We start from the raw sequence: 21,503 nt of genomic DNA, 5'->3' as shown, positions 1-21,503 counted from the left end.
GGACCCTTGGCTGGGAGCTGAGTTGCACTGGGTTGCTAAAGGAGATGGGCAATGTTTGTCGGGAATAGTGATCACTAGACAAAAATCATCAGCTGTCTTTTAATATCCATTCTCTACTCGTTAGCTATTACTAAAGGGCACCCTAAATATTAGTGAAAAATAGGCTGCCTGAAATAAGCCCCACATCCCCCAGCCTCCCTTGCAGCTATGTGATTAAGTCCTGGCCAAGGGGACGTGAGCAGAAGGGATGGACACAACTTCATGGACTGTGCTTTTAAAAGAAGGAGAAAACTTCATTCCATTGACCGGAATCTGGGCATGACAGTGGGGGCTGGAAAAACCATGGTGGGCCAGATGCAGGAGTCACGCTCTGTTGCCCATTTCCTGGCTGTGACAGAGGGAGGAGCTGTTTTCTGCTTGACATTGTTAAGTTGGGCCTTTCTCACATGGTCCTAAATGGTCCTCTGCTCTGGAGATCTTCCACAGATGACCAGAGTGGGGATCTCTGCCATGGTCCCCTTCATTAACCTGCTGGGCATGCACTCCGTGGCTAACAGGTAGGTAGGTGCTGGGAGAAAACTCCATTGAGTTTGGGGGCCACCTGTGCAACAGTCCCCTTCAACCCCGGCGTGGCCCCAAATTCCTCCTGTTCCTTTGTTTCCCTTGCTGGTGGCTAACAGCTCCGCAGACACTCCCAGAGCCGCCCACACTGAGGGCTCCTGCGAACCAGATGTGAAAGCTCAAAGGCGCAGGAGCCCGGGGGGACCACCCCACTCCCGAACACTCCTCTCCTGGCAGAGAGGGACGCGTGCCGGGCGCGCTCGGGCGCCGACTCCGGCTCAGCCGCCAGCCCGCGGTGCGATGTGGAACAAGCCTCTTCCTCCTGGAGCCGAAGGAGGGAACGAGGCCAGAGGAATTCCTCCCAATTCAGCATTGTGCCATGTGACGATTCCATGACCTGCCTGTGGCTGCAGTGTCACGGTCAATACGTGAAGCAAATGACCTCGGAAGGTCCACGTCGTGCTAAGGGCCGAGCAGAACAGCCCCACTCACTTCTCATCAGTGCTCAGCTCTGAGCAGCATCTGAGAGGGGAGAAGGGAGGGCCGTGGGGAGGGGGAGAGGCATTACGGAGGTGGCAGATGACAGGGACCTTCTCTTGAGGACTCTGGTCTGTCTGGAGCCCCATGACACACTCATGGCGTACGGGAGAATCACCTGGTGGGTCACTCAGGACATGTGCCCCTCCTGAGGGGCCAAAGCGCAGGAGTGAAGCCTGTGCTCCCTGATTCTCGACGAATCACCTTGAATGAGTTTCCCGGCTCAGTTTCCTCACTCGGAAAATCTGAGAACCTCTCCCCTTCCTGTGCAAAGTGGGGAGAGGGTGTTTCTGAGGCACACAGCACACAGTAGGTGCTCAGTGAACTCTAGGTCCCCCCGTCTCCTCCTCCCTCCTCCCCCTGGAATCACCAGGCTCTGATGAAGTGCTCTGCTTAGCTTCCAGCTGACATTCCACCTCTCACGCCTTCCGCCCCTTGAATTGTTTCTCTCTCTCCCTTAATCCCCCCCCACAACTTTGCACCACCCTTTCCCCAGCACAGTTCTCCCATCATCCTTTGCGGAGGGCAAGGAAAGGTGCATTGTCCACATGCCCAGTGATATTTCAGAAGCTCTAATTAAGGGAAGATCATGCATGCCATTTGAGTTTTAAAAGAGATTCAGATCAGAATGAATAAAATGCTAACTTTCTCCCCGGTCTAACCCACTCACCCACATACCCTGGGGCAAAATGAGACATAACTCAGTTTCTCCTCGAAAGGCATCAGACAGCAGGTCATTCTGGTCAATGGGCCCACGGCAGCAGTGCCGCCGGTCTTGGCAAATATCGTTCTGTCATGTGTCCTGCTCCTCACTGCCTCTCACGGAGCTAGAGAGACAGGAGCAATGACTGGGCTGTGCTGTGGCCTTCATGCGAAGCTGCACTTTTCTGTCCTGCAGACAGGTGGCAGTGTGGCCCCCCTTTGCTCTCTGCAGATGGACCTTATGAAGTTCTGAGGACTTTCTTTCACATCGGTCTCTGATGCCCACCTCCTTTTCTGTGGTACCCACAATGCCTCACGAGGTTGCTGTCAGCCCTCTGTGACCAATGACAGCTGACGTCAATCCCTAAAACATTTTCCCACTTAGTCTCGGAGTCTTAGTTTATGTGAGTTTTTGAACACTCTGTCTCTGCAAACGTAGGCCCTGAATGCTGGTTTTATGTTATTTCACACGCGAGCAGGACATACTACTGAGCTGCTTTGGGCTTGTTCTAGCGGCCTCTGGGGCTCCAGAAACAGGGTTATTTCCGTGGTCCTACTTGAGGACCTTGGCCTTAGGCCTGGATCCTCTTCCATAAGTCACCTAGGTGTCATTCCCATCAATACCTAAGCTCTTTTGGTCAAGTACAAGCGTCCCCTGCTATGGTTTGAGGAATTCTGGAATGCAAACAAGTAGTATACAGGTGCTAAAGGAGCCGGTACAGCTTAGAGACCGCACACCAGGGACAATCATGGCATTCCTAGATGGAAGAAGGAAACCATTCATGAGATCAGAGGTTAATAAAAAGTATCTAGAATTTTCAGGTCTTCTATGGCCACAGATTGGTAACTGAGAAGTCCCTGATGGTTGTCACCAAATATCCTGGCCCAACCATATTCCATGGTTCTGCAAACTCTTTTCACGGACAAGGTGTCAGTTTACCCATCTGTAAAATGGGGACCATGAGCATGGACAACCTTCTAGAGCTGAAATCTTGACACAATTGTTTTCAAGGTCACCCACAGAGCCATAGGTGCCCTTTCCTACTCTCCCACCAGTGTTTCTCTCTCCGGGGCCGCTCCCAACCCGAGACAGTGTGGAGCAAAGACAAGGCCTCCACCAACGTGTCCACACTGCCCAGTCCGGCTGAGTCAGCAAGCCTGCGGCTGTGACGACTGACCAGCTCTCGGAGCCACCACCTATGAGCTGCTCATCACGTGTTTGTAAAGATCTGTCTCAGCCACTTTGTGGCTCCCGCACTCAGCTCTGGAATAAACAATGTTCTGATCATTGCTGGGTCACCACGATTTTCTCCCACAGTTCTTTTTACTGAAGAAGTCCCTTTTCCTTGGGGCTCCAGAGAGAGGGCACTACTGTAACTTTATTTTTTCTCCCTTGAATTTTTATTTTTGGAGTAAGAAAAAGTTTATTGGTAGAGAGGTGCCAGCTGAGAAGAGGAGAGTGCTGGTGGGGCCTAAAATGCATCTTAAGAAGGTACAGAACTTAGGCTTCTTTTATGCCAAGGGAAGGGGCAATGGGAGGGGCTGCAGCAGAGTGCCCGTCACGACTAGCACGTCTACAAGCAAGACCAGGCAGAAGCTGTTAGCATGAGGACCATGGGAACAAAGCAAGCTTCACTGTCTCCCTTTAATGAGGTCAAAGGTCAGGCAAAGGGAGTTGGGCAGTTTTAGAAGGAGCTTCAAGGCAACAAAGTTGGCCTCAGCCAGAGGGGTTAAACGAGTCAGTCCTGGCTCCGGCAGCCCACTGAGAGGTGAGGAAATGATTATATATAGCCAGGTGCTCCTACAGCTAGGCTCAAGTTCAGCATTTTTTCCCCAGTTAAATCTTTTTTTTTTTTTTTTTTTTTTTAATATTTGAATTTACTGGGTAAGGAAGCATCCCCCCACCAAGCCCCACAATGCTCTATAACTTCCATTGTAACTTTAGGTTACAGAATCCATCCCCAGTGACCTGAGCTTGGCCACACGGGAAGGATGCTCTCAGTGGAGGGAAATCATCTCCTTGTCTTGCTGTTCCCTTCCAATTCCCGTGACCCAGTGCATTTGCCAGTCCTCCAGGGTGGCATCTACTATTGTTTCATCTCTAATGTGAGTGGGTTAAAATGATGCCTAAACCGGAGTCCCTCTCCCCCCTCTTCCCGCCGGTCTTCCTGACCCGCGGTTGGCTGAGAACAGCAGGAGCCCGTAGGAGACAGCATGTCATCCACTCCTGACAGCCTCGGGCTGCCATCGGCCGCCAAGCCCATTACCGTAATGGCAGCTGCAGAATTACAGCGCTCACTCCTACACCGAGAAGAAACAACTGGGGACAGGGGCAGGGTTAAAATCTCTTGCTTTTTGCTTTCTTTTGCTTTTATCCTCCTAACATGTGGTGTGATTCCTCTTTCATTTTCTTTTATTCCATTAAAAAGAGAAGCAAGCCCAAACCGTATACCCTGAGCACAGCGAACACGTTTTCAGGGAAAGAGATGCATCACTTGGGTCTTGGGGAACCGACCAAAAGAGAGGATCGTGCCTCACGGTGGAGATAGCAGCTTCATTCCATCATCGTTTCCCCAAATGGGGCTGCTCGCGGATGCTGTTTGCTGGGGTCTCACCGTCTCAGCAGGTACTTACAGAAGGGATTCACTGCCTGTCTCGGGCAGAGGGAGGGGGTGTTGCAGAAATTAATGATCAGCTTTCTGACTGGGGATCCTCAAGTGCTGTTGATAATTATGATAATTAAAGTGATGTGCTAACAGTAATTAGTCCCCAGGACTCCCTTGTGGAGGTGAGAGATTGTTCCATCTGGCATCTGGGCAAACTGAGGCACAAAGAGCTGGGCTCTAGGACAGAGTGCCAGTCCTGTCTGGCCACGAGAGACTGGTCCCGGCACATAGATTGAGGGCTTTGCAAAGAGGAGGGGGTCCAGGGTGGCTCTGTGGGTACAGGGCATGCTCAACATGAGATAAACAGGCTGGCTTAATGCCACAAAGAGACATGCCCCTCCCGGAGCCCCTGCTGAGTGTGGACGTTTAGGACCAAGGCTAGAAGCTTACCCGTGGAAGTGGCAGGTTCTCCACAGAGTGCCAGGTTCCCATGGGGACACAGAGGGACCAGTGCCGCACACTGGGGCACAGGAAGAGACAGCAAGCCTAGGATCAGCCTTCTCCCCTCTGCATTTTCTACCCCGTCCAAGAGTCAAAGGATCTCCTGGAGAGGCCGAGGGTATTTCTACCACATCTCAGGGAGGGGGCTGCTGGCATCCTCAGAGCAAGAGGCAGAGCTCATGTCCCTGCTGATCAGGCTCCAAGGACCTTAAGGAGCCTTGCTGAGCTCTTGATTCAGCTGTGGCCACTGAGCGTTCTTCCGGGACAGTCACTTGCAGGGACTGCGAAGGCCAGGAATGTGGCCAGACTGATGGAGGGAGCATGGGACAACAGAGGGCGGCCTGGGCCTGGCCCCTGCTTGCTGGCTCTGAGACCCTGTGCAGCCTGCTTGTCCTCTCCCGGCCCTGGTTTGCCCAGGAGTGGGGACAGCCACACACACCGCACAGGGCAGCTGGGGACGAAGTGTATGAGGCGCCTGGCCCAGCGCCCGACATGGTGCGGTGGGATACAGGTGCGTGTCTTTATTTTTTAAAAAATTAATCAACCTAATTAAAAAGAAACATTGTATTGAGATATAATTGACATATAACATTATATGAGTTTCAGGGGTACCACAAAATGATTCCATGTTTGTATACGTTGCAAAATGATCATCACAGTAAGAAGCCTAGTTAGCATCCACCACTGCATTTTGTTCCACATTTTTTTGTGATGAGAACTTTTAAGATCTACTCTTTTTTTTTTTTTAAAATGCATCTTTATTGTGGAAAGTACTACAGATGTCCCCCCCTTTCTCTTCCCCGTTGACCGCCCCCTGCCTTCACAGGACAGCCTGTGTTCATCGAGCCCTGGGAGAGCGGAAGACTGGAGAGTTCCACTGAGGTCATTCCTGCCCCGCTGTGGATCTGAAGTACCAATGGGTTACGTCAGTGGATTTTGCAAGATGAAGTCACATAAGAATTTTCAATGTCCAGATAGATCTACAGTTTTTAGCTTAGATATTTATTATACAAGCCAGGGGGGTGGGGCGGGAGCGGGGAGGAGGGTGTCAATGGGGGAAAACAGGAAGGACATCTGTAATATTTTCAACAATAAAAATAAATTTAAAAAAAAATCTGCTCTTTTAGCAACTTTAAAATATGCAATGCAGCATTACCAACTGTAGCCGCCATGCTGTACATGAGATCCCCAAGTCTTAGTTATTTTAAAACCAGAAGTTTGTACCTTTTGGCCACTTTCACCCATTTTGCCCTGCCCCCATTCCTGCCTCTGGCAACCACTAATCTATTCTGTTGTCCGTGAGGGTTTTTAATTTTATTTTTATTCCACATATAAGTTAGATTATATAATACTTGCCTTTTCCTGTCTGACTTATTTCACTTAGCACAATGCCCTCCTGGTCTATCCATGTGGTCAAAATTGGCAAGATTTCTTTCTTTTTATGGCTGGATAATACTCTATTGTATATATACCACATTTTCCTTATCTATTCATCCATCGATGGGCACTTGAGTTGCTTCCATGTCTTGGCTATTGTAAATAATGCTACAGTGAACATAGAGAGGCAGATTTTTTTTTTTTTGAATTAGTTTTTGTTATGTCCAGATAAATAATCAGAATTGAAACTGTTGGATCCTGTGGTAATTTTATTTTTAATCTTCTAAGGAAACTTCATATGTTTTCCACAGCAGCGGTGCCCACCGACAGAGCACAAGTGTTCTCTTTTCTCCACATCCTCACCAACACTTGTCCCTTAGTTGTAGTTTCCTTATTTTTCCTCTTTTCAAGAACTGCATCAGGCTTTCAATCAGTCAACAGGTTTATTGAAAACCTACTATCTGTTTGACCCAGTGCTAGAGAGACTTAAGAGAGGAAACTTGTCCCTAAGAACCCAGTACAATAGTGGGTGTTTAAAGACTGTGTAGAATTCTCTGCAAAAATCGGCTAATGCTATGTGGCTGGCAAATAGATTGGTGAAATATGGTTCAGGCACAGGAAACTCCCCTAAGCCGATGTAAAGCAAGAGATAATTGTCTGGTGAGAAGGATAATTTCCTAGTGTCCCCATTAGAAACCAAGTCATCTGCATGACATCCAAAGCTCCCTGAACATCTCTCCATCCTTAAAACTTCATGGTTTCTCATATCAGCTTTATTTAGTAACTATCATTTATTCATTCCATTCCATCCATCCATCCATCCATCCATCCATCCTCCATCCATCATCCATCCACCCACTTATCTCACAGATACTGAGAGCCAAGCACGTGTAGGTCTGTGTGTCCCAAGTCTCGGAAACGCATGTGAATCAGTCAGGTGGGCTGAGGATCTCATGAACTTATGGTTGAGTGTGTTTAGAAGAAACAAACAATATAAAGAAAAAACATGATAGATTCAAATAGGAAAAAGTGAAAAGAAGAAAGTAAAGTAGGAGAATGAGCCACTGCAGAAAGGGTGGAAGATTACTTTGTACGAGATGATCAGAGTGGGATTCTTGGAAAACATGACGTTTGAGCTGAGATCTGAACCTGAGAGTCCTCTCCCCAGAACGGTGTCGAGCGGGGAGTATGGAGCCGCGGGCTGGGAAGTTCAGGGTGGAACAGCAAAGGTGAAGGTCCTGAGTGGGAATGAGCTGGGTGTCTGTCAGGAATAGGAGGAAGGCTACCATGGCTGGAGTTTGATGAGCCTGGGGGAAGGCAACATGACAGTAAATTACTGTGGGGAAACTTTTTTTCTGCCAAGGGCCATTTGGTTATTTATAACATCATTTGCAGGTCACACAAAATTATCAACTTAAAAACTAGCTCGCTTTATTTAGTCAGGCTAATTTAGTAGGCATACGATGCTACCCGGTGTTGATTTCTTGCGCCTTCTAATGGCCCAGGGGCCAGACCTTCCCCACTCCTTTAAGGGACCAGAGGGTGGTGGGCCATGCCAAGCATCAAGATTGCTTCCTATGTGTGTGGGAGCCAGTGCATTGTTTTAAGCAGAGAATTAATGGGATTTGCTTTGTGTTTCAAAATCTTTTAAAACAATCAGCGCTCCTAGTTTCCAAAATACACATTTCCATACTTCTGCATAGGCTGTTCCCTGAGGTCTCCTCCCTGCACGTGTTCACTTGCCAGTCTCCTGTGCAACCTTTGAGATCTAACTCAGGCACCTCTTCCTCCAGGAAGCCTTCCTGGACTTTACCACAGGCCCCTTTCCTGCCAATCACTCCTTTTTCTTGCCCATATGCTTCACACTTCATACATACTTCTAATAGTGCACAAAGTCTAACATACTGCCATTGCATGCTTACACGTGTCTCTCCTAGTGAAGGGCTCAGAACATGGTAGAGGCTTAATAGATTGAATCAGGGCCAGCAGTCAGGGTAGACTCCACGGAAGTAGATCTTAGAAGATGGATAGAATTTTGATAGCTGATAAAGAGAGGTCAGAGTGACACAAATCCTGCAGTGTCTGCTCAAATCAACACGAGACATGCCTGGAAAGATACTGTCATCAAGAAGGGGTGCTCACTGCCGTGAACACCGTGGGACCCTTTCCCCTCACCAGGAGAACTCCAGCACAGGCAGTTGATGGGGACGATAGAAGTTGACTTGCATGTGATACTCATGCATTTTGCATGTTTCCATTTAACACTGAAATACACGGTCAGAATTCTTAGTTTGTTCCGTCCTTCATCTAGCCAATTTTTTTTTACTCTTCACCAAGGATATATTTTTTCCCCACTTATCCTCAGACAGAGTGGGAAGGAGAGAGAGAGAGGGGGGAGGGGGGAGGGAGAGAGGGAGGGGGGGAGGGAGAGGGAGAAACATCGATGTGAGAGAGATACAGCAATTGGTTGCCTCCTGAAAGACCTCAAAGACCTCAACCAGGGCCGGGGACCAAACTGCAACTGAGGTAGGTGTCCTTGACTGGAATCAAACCTACGTCTCTCTGGTCTGAGGGCCACCACTCTAACCACTGAGCCAAACCTGCCAGGGCATTTAGCAACTTTTAATTAAATGTCTTCTGAATATTCGGTGTGTCTAGCTTCCTTCCTTCCCAAATTCTAAGGCTAAGTCCAAATAGCTGCAGCTCAACTTGGAACAATGGCTGAGCAAGTCACCGGGAAACCTGCGTTGGGTGACTGCAGAGACCCCCGGCCACATACTCGTCAAGGGTCATCTCCTCTTGCCTCTCCAGCTGTGAGCAGAATCCACCCATTTACTTCCTTTCTCTTCTCTTGCCTCAGCTATGCCCCAAAGAGGTGGTACATGGATTTCCCCCTGACCTGGGCACCTGGAGAGCCTTCTCGTTGGCTCCCCAAACTTCTGCCTTTCCCCTCACTTCAGTGGTAGCGGCTTGTGGGGTCAGTGAGTGGGCTGAGAAAGCTCAGACACCGTGTAAGGTGTGATTCATTTGTGCCAGAGGATTCTGAATAGATAATAATTGTCTGCAAGTGGTAATGAACAGAACTTTTGAAAAAAATGCCTTGGTGGTCATCTTGCATCTTTTATTTTAATTATCACCCAAGGACATTTTTCTATTTTTTTGTTCCGATAGAGGGGGAGGGAGAGGAAGAGAGAGAGAGAGAGAGAGAGAGAGAGAGAGAGAGAATCATTGATGTGAAAGGGACACATTGAGTGGCTGCCTCCTGCATGACCCAACCAGGGCCAGGGACAAAGCGCAACTAAGGTACGTACGTGCCCTTAGCGGGAAGCAACCCCGGGTCTCTCTGGACCGCAGGCCGACGCTGTAACTGCTGAGCCAAACCGGCCAGGGCCATCCTGCGTCTTGCACAAGAAATTACGGAGACGGCCTGTTATGCATAGGTTTTGAATGACCTGATACTTGCACCCAGTCGTGCCCAGCGAGAGAGATCCCCTAGACTTCCATCTGCCCCCCTTGGAGCTCTTCCTCAAGAAGGCATTTGAGGGGGACTCATGCTGGCTTCTTGGAGCTCTGGCCTTGGCTCTGATTTTATCCCAGGCAGGAAAGGGAACGAACACTCAGCACCGTGTGCGGACGGAAGGGACAGAAGGAGGAGCGAGCGTTTACTACAGAATGCTGTATACCAAGTCTCGTGTGAGCGGCTTTTATTTTCCTTATCTCAGTCATCCTTAACCAACCCGGCAAGCAAGGAAGTTTTATCCCCTCGCTTTATTATTTTTTAACAGACGAGAAAATGGAGGTTTAGAGAGGTTAAACGTCTTGCTTGAGGCCATTTAGCAGAAACGGAGACTTGAGCTGGAAGAGCTCCCGTGTCTCCCTCGCAGAATTTAAACGCTATTCATTATCCAGTGGTCTAATTATTTGTTCGCTTCTCTTCTTGGCCCTGCGGTCGGCTTCTCCCAGGACAGGGCGTCGCTGTCTTTCCTGGTTAGCATGGTGTTGCCCATCTTGACGTCTGTGGGCAGTTGAAAAGTTTGCTGAATGAATGACTGGTTTCCTCTGTGGCCATGAAGCATCAGAAGTGACCACCCCAGATTTTGGACTTGCCAGGTTCCACAATCACGTGAGACAGTTCCTTAAGATAAATCTCTCTGAATATACACATCCTGGTGGTTCTGTTTCTCTGAAGAACCCTGGTGAATTCCAGACCCCGTGAGGCATGAGGACGAAGCTGGAAGTAATGTAACCCAGAGTTCTCCCTAGGAGCACGGGCTCTGCCACCGGAAGGGTGTCAGCTGAGTGTGTGTGCGTGCGCATGTGTGCACGCGTGTGCGTGTGTGTGCGCGCACAGATGTGCGTGTTTTCCTGTGAGCTGCTTGGAGCCTGGGACCCACATTCTCATTCCTCTCTATGGCCCCAGTCCCAACACTGAACCTGGAAGGCAGTCGTTAGTGAGTGATTGACTTTTGTGACTCTGAATTATTTGGATACCTTTGGGGATTGTCCCAAGCTCCGGGCAGCGGGACACGTTCTAGTTCACGCTGTACTCCCCTGTCCCCTGCACCCCAGTCTCTTGAGGGATAGGAATGAGGCCAGGAAAGAGGGCTTCTGACCAGAGTCCCGGGGCTCTGGAGGGAATGAGGGAAGGAAGCCCCTAGACCAAATCTCCTGCTTGTAAATCTGCACACCCTCATGAGAAAGTACACAATAGAGCTTTAGTTCTGAAGACATGAAGAAGGGGTAGGAAGCAGAGGTGGACATTAGCGGCAAGGGACCTAAGACTGGCCCTGACTCAGCAGGAAACAGGCCCCGGGAAGGAACCCGCCCCAGGCAGGAGGAGGCAGAAGAACCTGGAGGCTGTGTGAGGGGCGCTCTGCTGACTCCTGGCTGCTGCCTGGACGCTGGGCATCAGGTCACCTGGGCAACAGAGTGGGGCCTCCGTGGCCTTGGAATTGGGCTTTGCCCTCAGACACCAGGTGGGTGGGCCTCAGAAGGGTCTGGATCGACTTCAGTGATAACATTTTGCTTTGATGGCAGAGCTCTGGGTCTCCATCCCAGGACCCCACACACGCCCACACGCAATCCTGTGCAGTGCGTGTGCAGTGGCAGATGGAGAGCGGATTTGGGTTGCACACTCCGCACCCCGACACTGCATCTGTGTGACCCATGCCTCCCCCGGGCGAGGCAGAATGGGGCTCCCGTCAGGTGCTGTCAGCTGTGGCTGCAGAAGCTCTCCTTTGGACAGCGGAGCCCGTGGGCTGGGCGCCCTCCAGGCGGGGCTCTCTCAGGGGGCTGACCGTCCCGGGGCCACTGGTCTGCCTCCTCGTCGGGAACCAGGCTGACAGCTGGCTCCTGCCGCAGCCCAGCTTCCTAGGCCCTGAGCTACTTTTCTGAAGGTGCAGCCCCTGCAGCCAGAGGCTCCGAGCAAGTCGTGGGCGTTGCCTACTCTGCCCCCAGGAGGCACCCCTGCTGGACCCCAGAACTCCCAAATGTGGTTTATCTCAATAAAATGGCAGAGTTGACAGGAAAGGAGAGCTGTTTAAGCTCTGGAAGATGCAGAGGACGGTGTGAAGCAGGAACGTGTTCATGAAGGCAATGGTGGGAGGTGAGGCTGGGACTGTAGGCTGCAGCCGGAGACCAGTCTTGAACACTCAACGACCGAGTGCTGCCCACACACGGCAAAGGTTCCCAGGTCAGTTCCAGGGCCAGGCTGGAGCTGAGTCCCAGCCCAGTCCTCTCTCCAGCCCACCGGCATCCTCTCCAGCCGCGCTGTTAGACAAAGAGATGCGGGGAGAGCAGAGCCCCCGCAACCCCGTGGAGTCACCTTGTATCACCCCAGGATAAAATCACCTCATTTGCGAGCCCATAAAGCCATGTAAATATTTCTATCACCGCTTTACCTCTCACAGCATGCTACAACTACTTATCTGTTCAATTTCCTGTTAGACGGTGAGCTCCTTGAGGAGGGAACCATGCTTAATCACCTTGTGTCCCTGGTACGTTCCATGACGCCTGGAGGTAACGGTACATCAAGCCTGGTGGTTGAATACGCGAAGGAATGGGGGAGGGGAGACCGAACCCCTGCACAGTAGAAAAGACTAGGTGGCTTTCCTTCCCCCTAGCTCTCTCCTTTTTGTAAATATAAGAAAATATATGCTCACTGTACAAAAAACAAGCAAACAAAAAAGCAAGCGAGAGGTAGTCCAAAGGAATAAAATAAAAATTATTCAACCTCTGTGATTCCCACCAGTGATAAATACATTTAACATTTCAGGAGATATCCTGCCGCCCTTTCTAGGGCTATATATTCATGAAATTCACATGCGCATATTTTTCTTTTTAATTAAAATTGGATCATACTATATACGTTGTCTGCCTCTCCTCCTTCACTTAAAAATACATTGGGAATGAGTGCAAGGGAGGCCAGGGGACGCGTCTGGAAGCTGTGTTTGCACAGCAACCACCCGTTTTTATGGAGAGGGAGTCTTTGAAGAGGGGCTGAACCGGGCGAACGTCTGTCCACGTCCACGCACACGCTGACGCACGCTGTGCAACCGAACAGCTGAGCCGGACGTATGGGACCAACCCCCAACTGCTGCAATTTCTAATCTTTTCCTATTTCGACGAGGACGGCAATGCTGCAGTAACTATCCTCTTAGCTAAATCTTTGCACAAATCCCTAATTTTTTCTTAATGCCCATTTCTAGAATAGAAATTTCTAGGATGAAGTTGCCCATTTTACAGCCTTTGAAAAGTGTCACCATAGCACTGTCCAGAAAGGCTCTACAATGGTCCCCTTAGCGATGTACGGAGAGTGCCAAGCTAGCTCGGACGGCAGGCCTCAAGTAACCCAGGTAACAGCAAGACAAGCGATTTCAATTCCACGTAAGGACCCGTGTATATCATTTCAGCGCAGAAGAACCGTCATTCTTCGTGTTTTATAGTCTACCAGACGTGTGTCCTCAGTTTGGGGATGATGAGCTATGAAGTTATTTACATGCTTCTGAACACACACCTGAGGTCACAGATATAAAAGCTTCCAGCCCCGTGCCTGGTACACAGCGGACCCTCAACGGGGCTCCTGCCACCTACGCGTCACTGCTGCATGGGCCTGGCCTTTCCCGTCCCTGATTTGGGCCGTCGACTCCAGCCACCGGCCTTGGAAACCTGGAAGCTCATGTACGCACCTGCTAGAGGGATTGATCAGAAACGCAAGATGGACCACAGCATCCCCCTGTTTCACGTCTTCAGCATCGCTCACTGTCCACCCACAAAAGTCTGGACCCCTTGGTGAGGTTTACAAGGCTCATGGCCTGGCTGAGCCCCTGCAGCTGCATTTCCCACGTCTCAGCTACACTCCACTCGTGGGTCCCTTCGCAGGATCCGCCCTTCATTCCTCTGTGACTGGGAACAGGGCTTTCTCTCTCCCCAAAACACACATGTCCTTCCCTACTGTCTGTGTGCAGAACTGCTACTGGGAAACCTACGTTAATGACCTTTCCTGCTGACCCCACCCAAGCAACGCTGTCGTCTTTCTGCAGTCCCAGGAACTGTTTGTAACACTGTCCCATTGCATTGCGACGGCTGTTTTCATGTGTGTCACCCACTGGACTGTGGAGAGTCAGACCCGGGCTTCACTGCATGTCCATATTCTCAACATCTGACACCAAGATGGACACACAGTCGGCGCTTAATAAATGCTCCCCGAATGACCGTGTGAAGAAAGGATGATGTCCTTCCATCCTTTCTTCTCCTTTCTTCCGTTTGTCCACCTACAGGGCTCCTTCCGGTGTGTCGCCATGGCAGCAAACTAGAGTCATCATCACGTTTTCCCGTGTTCAGACAGCGCTGCAGGTTGCATGGGCTGAGGACATGCCAGCCTGCTTCCTCCTTCCTCGCAGACGCGAGTGAGATCCGAGTGCTCTGGCACCATCTGCACCTTCGGCAGGGACGGGGAAGACCTTCTGGTCCGTCTCCCGAGTGGAGGGGACCTGGGCTGAGTCTGGCTTTGTGGCCTCAGCGGGAAGCCCCGGTCGTGTATGGAAGGGGGGATGCAAGACCAGACACAGGGGTCACAGCGAAGGGAGGAGCTGGACAGGGATCCGGAGAGGGAGAGAGGGGCAGGGAGGGATTCGGATTCACAGGAAAACAGGGAGAGGCTGCAGACAGGAAGGAGAAAAGGAGGACGCAACAGGAACCCCGGCTCGCGTGGGCGTGAGCTGCGGTGTGAGAGCAGCATCTTCGCTGACAGAACTTGAGAGGTGTCGTGTGGGGAGGGCCTCGCCTTTCCCTCAGTGCAATGAATTACTCTGCGGCTTTAAATAAAACCCGGCTATTCGTGGGGAAGCCTGACAGGGTTTCTTTTAACTTAATGCTTGCTGAACCATCCCTTCTATCTTACTTACCTGATGTGGAACATATGCTGGGATCAGAGTGACAGAGAATAAATCACCAGATTTGCTTGGCTTCTTTGAAAAATGAATTTGGGGGCTGAGATTTCTCATCAGTATATATCTTCCCCGAGCAGCCTCCTGACAGGGACTCAAGCCGGAAGGATGTCCTGTGCAAAAGTTAGTGGGTACCCAGAAGTGCCCAGGTGCCCTCGTCTGGCAACTTATCCATCCCCTCGGCACGCAGGTCTGGCCACGTGGCCTCGGCTGGCAGGTGCTCTCGGGGTGAGATCCGACAGCCTGCTGAAATCTTAGGCACACGATACACTTGGTCTTGACGGGAATTCAACAAGTGGCGATGGGGTTTTGAACGTGCATCTGAAAGACGCTACAGCGGGGAGGGCCGTGGGCCAGAGCCCGGCTGAGGTGTCACCCCAGCCCCGCCACGGGCGGCGTGAGTGTGCCTCAGTCTCTTCGTCTATAACACGGGAGGAAGCAGTCGATGGCTTGGTTTGCCGTCACCCTGATGTCAGTCACCCTCCCCTGCTCTCGTTCCCATTCTCACCGCTGCTTCGGTGATTTCTCACGTCCCAGCACAAAGCCTGCCCGTGTCAGATACTAGAGAAGAGTTCCGTCTCCCTCCCCAGAGACGGCAGGAACTCCAGGCCTCTGGGCCGAACCGGAGGGGGAGTCTGGGGAGCATTTTTAACTGGACGTTTTGGATCAGGGGAACATGGGGTGTGTGGACATGTGTGTGGTGTGGCTGTCAGTCGGGTGATGAGGCTTTAGCTACACCTGGGCTTCAGCTACACCTGGACTCAGCCTACACCTGGGCTCAGCCTACACCTGGGCTCAGCCTCCTACACCTGGGCTCAGCCTACACCTGGGCTCAGCCTACACCTGGGCTCAGCCTACGCCTGGGCTCAGCCTACACCTGGGTTCAGCCTTCGCCTACTGAGCTCAAACTGCACCTGTGGAGAGAACTCACCCTCTGCTGGCACCTTGCTCCCTGACCTTTCAGTGTCATACCCGGGTGATGCAGGCAAATCATTCAATCCCTCTGGGTGCTGCTCTCCTCGGCGCCACAATGGGGAGGTAAGTTGGATTGTATATCTTTAACATTTATTTTTTCAGCATTCCTGTTCAGACGATGAAAGTCATGAACACTCATTACAGAAAGCTTAGAAAACACATCAAAGTATAAACAAGATAATTAAAACACCCATTACTGCACCACTCAGAGAAAGCCATTGTTAATATTTTGGTTAGTCTGCTTTCTCTGCACACAGTATATTGCGGAGTGAAGTCGGGCTGTAGATAATTTTGTTTCGTGTTTTTTCTCCCCCTTAATGTTAAATTATCATTAGCATTCTCTCTGTGTTATTAAAACGTTATTTGGACCTGATTTTTAAGATTCTCTCTGACACTAAAATTCTATGAAGAATAGGGCTCATCTCCTTTTCTAATGAAAAAATTTGTTCTCCTACAGCGGCAGAATCATACGGAGGAAGGTGCCCTTGACGATGCCTTTCAGTTTCCATTGGCCCGTGCGAGTCACTTAAAGGCCCCCATGGCCCACCCGGCCCACCCACTGTCTCTAGGGAATAAAGGAAAATCTGGAGCTTTGACTGAGTCATCTACAAGTGATGAAGCTTTTAAAAAAGTAAATATCATCAAGAAATTGGACCTTACGTACTCGTAGAAAGAGATGCTACCTGTATGATCGATTTTCAGGGGAGGGGGGAAGATTTCTTAAACTACCCTTTCTTTTCTCCCTTGTTACAAATATTCACAATTCCTTGATCATAAAATAAGACAGTTTGTTCCAAAGTGAAGATAAAATTGAAAATAAAACTAATTTGGGGGAAATGAAGACATTGATCAGAATTCACATGAGACGCTACACGCACAGGGTGCGGCTTCCTCCTGTAGAAGGAGAGACTGCCCGTCGCAGGTTTCTAAGAAACCCTGCGTGACCTTTCCGCTCCCTCCTGTCCCCACTCCGGAGGCCACGGGCTCAAAGGGACAAAGCGAGGTGCAGGGCAGGTGCGCGGCCGCAGGAGCCCTTGTGAACAGGAAGCAGAGCTGCGTTGTGCTGCATGAAGCCGAGATGTTGACGTCCATCTGTCCTTGCGGCTTAGCTTTGTCACTGATATCAAGACACAAAAAACCGAGAACAGATCCCTTTGGGAGCCGAGGTTTGGGCTTAGAGAGGACAAAGGGGGAAGGTCAGAGGTTGCAGCCTCTTAACTTTGGCTGGAGGAAAGGCAGTTTGGAGGGGAGGCAGGGATGCTCCCAGCTCATGTGGCACCTTCTGGGTGAACTGAAAGGGGGGACCCCAGGCTAACAGTTCTGCTATCCCTGTACACGGAGGACGAGCGATTCAGTAAATGGATGGTGGGTGGTGGGAGCCGTGCTTCTCACTGTTGGAGTGGGAGAACATAGATAAGCAAACGGAGGCAGCCGGGGTGATAGCAGATCCACGTGGCAGCGGATTGGAGCTGGAGACAGCAGTATGAATGCGTGGTTAGCTTACTGCAGACACAGAGGGCTATATGTAGACGTATTTATAGATATGTGTACGTGAGAGGGTTAGTGTTTACACATACATTTCCTGTCTTCTGAGAGGGCTTAGAAACAACCAGCATAAGCAGCAATGGGCACGTCTAGCACCCAGACTCTGGCTTCTAATACCAGGGCTGGTTCCCCGCCCGGGCAGGTCACATATGAGATGAGCCCGGAGCACTGGGTAGTGGCAGGATATACAGAAGTGTTGCCACAACTAATTACTACACACTGAACAGCTTGCAGCAGCAGGAACTTACTCCCTCACCGTGCCGGAGGGCAGAAGCCTGAAGTGGAGGTGTCGGCGGGGCTGCGCTTCCTCCAGACCTGCAGGAGGGTGCCCCCCGCTGTCGTTCCTGCTTTCTGGGGTTTGCAGGCACCATGCTGCTCCTTGGCTCGGAGACACATCGCTGTGCTATCTGCTGGGTCATCATATGGCCTTTTGTCCCTGTGTGTCTCTCCTCTTCCGGAGACCACGAGTCACACCGGCCGAGTGGGCTACCCTGCAACAACTCTGTTGCAGACCAAGGTCACATTTTGAGATATTGGTGGTTAGGACTTCAACATAATTCGCGTGGCAGACACAATTCAACATAACCCCCCCACCCCCCAAAAATCCACAATAATGGGGATACCAAAGGGAAAGTCAAATGTAAACAAAGATAAATACCAATGGGACACCAGCCAATGGAAAGAACTCAATGTCCAAAAATTGAACAATTTGAGCAAAAAGAAAAAAAAAAGTAGTGCTGGATTATAGCTCAAAGTATAAAATAAATAGTCATGAGTCCAGATTGATATGTGGATACAGTATGGACTCATATCGTAAATATACGCTCAAATAAATAAATAATAAATAATAAGGACAGACAGATCTCCAGTGCAAAAGAATTCCAAGAACCGGCGGAGGAGGGGCACCCCACCCCCACTCCTGAAGGTGGGGCTGTGCGCGGCAGGTCCCTCCAGAGCAACGTGAAAAGTGGACAAGAGCGACTTCCCAGTGGAGAAACCCGACACACAGGATCTCAGCCAGGCGATCAAGGTCAACTTCAAGGACGACAAGGCGTGTCGAGAGAACGTACCCTGGATATTATGTGATGAAAACGGCACTTCACTTTGGCGTTTTCCCCAAAACTCGTAACCTAATCACGAGAAACTAGCAGACACATTGCAGTCGAGAGACGTTCCACGGGATCCCTGACCAGTCCTCCTCCACACCGTCATCAGAAAACAAACAAAACTGGAGAAACTGTCCCCGTCAAGAGGAGCCCAAGGGGACACGATTACTAAATGTAATTATTGTGGATAGGATCCCGGGACTGGAAAGAAAAAAAAAGATCTTTGGTAAACACTAAGAAAATCTAAATGAAGTCAGGACTTTAGTTAATAATGAAGTATCATTATTGATTCATTAATTGTAACAACAGTACTAGCTAACATAAATATTAATGAGAGAAGAAGCTAAGTGGGGGGCATAAGGGAACTCTGTGTCCCACTTGGTAACTTTTCGATAAATTTAAAACTATTCTCAAATAAAACGTTTGTTTCAAAAAGCGGTACCCCTAAAACAGTAATGATAAGTGGCTGCAGACTCATGCTAGGGTGCAGGAACTGGATGGTGGCCAGCGGGCTGGGAATGGGCCTCACTTTACCCCGCCCCACCCCATCCCCCCAGCCGGTGCGCAGCCTCTGCGCCGCAGTCCCCACATCACTTCCCTCCATCGCTCTTTCACCCTGAACTTGTCCTGCATCTGAAGCCAGCACTAATCTGTGCTGGAACTAAAACAACAGTCAGTCAAACGGGTCCCCGACAGCACGTCACCCATGGGTTTCGGGAGAAAGCTCACGGACTCACCTTCAGGAAGGCACTGCCCACGAGCCTGGAGGGTCAAGCTCTGGTTTCCCTCCTGTTTGGAGGTGAGAAAGCCGATGTGTCCGGGGAGGTGGCGTTCTTGTGGGGAAGGCACTCTCCAATTAGTTCTTGCCCCCAAAGGTAAGCTAAGAGGAGGATCTTATACTGAACTCCACTGAACCTCGGTGGGGGCAGAGCAGTGTGGAAGACATGGGCCGGGTGGAGGCAAGTCGGGGACTCAGTCCTCAGAGCATTGTTTTCCATTATTTACATGTGGCCCCGTGACAGCTCGCCAGGTGTCTCTCTGTGAGGAAGCCCTTATTACAGCAGAAACAAGCATTTTGAGTTACGCATAACAAGTCTGACATTAATTTTCTGCTTTTCACCTTAACACAGAAATGCATTGATACGTTTTTATCCCCCGAGGCTGCCTCTACCTGCAACATGGTCAGGAGACACATTGTTTCCTCCTGGTCCATCAGATGCCCTGTGGGGTGACATGCTCTGGGGGAGTGGGAGGGGATTTTCAGGGGTCTTCTTTCCAAGGGCAAAGATAGCTCAGAGTGCCACCATATCAATGCAATGCAGGGCTCATATGCCCCCCCAAACAGAGAAATAGCACTGCTGACGAAACAGCCTACAGGATACGGTTAGACTGACATATAGATTAAGAAGCAATTTGGGAGTCAAAAAAACGTCAAGCCCGTCAACTCAGTCACCCCACCTTTGTGAACCTGTCCTACAAAATAATTCTAAACATCAAAAGATCTAGTGTGACAGCAAAAACAGCCTAAATATTCAAAAATTGAGAACTGGTTAAAAAAATTATGGTTCACAGACTTGATGGAATATTATGGACCCTTAAAATGATTGTTTATAAGAATTATATAATATGAAAATTGCCTTTGATAACTGTGCTAAATGAAAAAGAAAAGGACGATAAAAAAATAAGTAAAGATAATTACCACTATGTTAAACTATGCATAAGAAAAAGATTCAAAGGAAATTCACCCCCTTGCTAATAGTGTTTGCATTAGACTGGTGGGATTTGAGTCGACTCTTTTCTCTACTTTCTGTATTTCCTATCGTGCAGTAATATTACATACTTATGGAAGAAATTATTTTAAAAATATGTCAAGTTGTATCCCCAAATGCATATGGATAGAAGGGGGTTCTACTATATTTGTAGAAAACATAATAATGGCCATCAATAATAAAAGAGCCTTAATAAAAATTTACAGCATTAAAAAACACAGAGCCTGGGAAAGAATGGTGTAATGATTTCCAAGCCCAGACACAATGACTTCCTCCAGCATCAGTTTGGGGATCTATTTGTATCCAAGCGGTTGGGTTCTGCCCGGCGAGGCTGACCCGGGGAAGCTGGCCCACTCCAGGCGTGTGCGCAGCTCGCTGCCGGGCAGCCAGGAGCTGCCTCGCCAGCCCTGTGCCCACACCCCGTCCCGGGCGCCTGGGTCTGAAGGATGCAGCAGAGCTGGGCGGCCCTGCTGGAGAAGCTCTAGCTTGACTCCCTGGCTCGTGGAAAGGCAGCCAGGGGTGATGGAGTCCAGTGCTAAGGAAGGACAGGAATGGGGCTGGTATTTCTGGAGGAGCGCTCCGTAGCCACTGTTGCTGAGAGTGGGGGTCTGAGGGAGAGGCAGCGGCTCTCTCTGCACCCCTTACTGCAGTGAGAGGGAATCTTGACTGATGGGGCATGGTGGGCTTTGGGCTTTTGCCTAAATAATAGCAAGAAAAAAGCCAGCATGGGGCCAGTTACGTTATTAGTAGGAGGATGGGCCAGAGGCGATTTTAGCTGACCCAGGGGGCCACTCCCAGGGGAGAACAGCTGATGTCAAGAATGACAGAATGACGGAACAATGGTGCCGATTCATGTCCAGCTGCATGGGTTTGTCATCCCGTTGTGCCTACCCTCGGGGTCCTCTCTGATCTCAGTGTGTGGACGTAAGAACAGCCTGCTTTGTTCGTGCAGGGGGTTTGCACAGTGATTTCACCAGCGCCCATGGCCTCATGGGGTCCGTTAGTCACGTAATTTAAATCCCTGCCAAAGGCTAAGAATGATCAACTCAAACCTACTCCACGCCAGTCTACATCAACACACCCAAACACGCAATGGAAGGGTCACCCCACCGTTTTCTCCCCAAAGATGAAGAAGGGAGAGCCACCTTCTCACGCCAGCCCTTGGCTTCTTCTTTTCATGGTGTTCACTAGAGGGAAGGAGAACTGTTCCCTTCTCCTGGAGAGAGAAACTCTGAGTGAAGGTCACCGTCCCTTGAGCTCCGTCGTGTGGCGGAAGGCACAGTACAGCCGGGATGGCCAGTCCCGGGAAGACGATGGCCTGTCACACCCGGGCAAGGTGAGGCACAGCTGCTCTGCGCCCGCCTCTGTTTCCCAGCC

This window comes from Molossus molossus, unplaced genomic scaffold (assembly GCF_014108415.1).
Source record: "Molossus molossus isolate mMolMol1 unplaced genomic scaffold, mMolMol1.p scaffold_m16_p_22, whole genome shotgun sequence".
Classification (NCBI taxonomy): domain Eukaryota; kingdom Metazoa; phylum Chordata; class Mammalia; order Chiroptera; family Molossidae; genus Molossus; species Molossus molossus.
The sequence above is the reverse complement of the archived record's forward strand: the minus strand, read 5'-3'. Positions refer to the sequence as shown.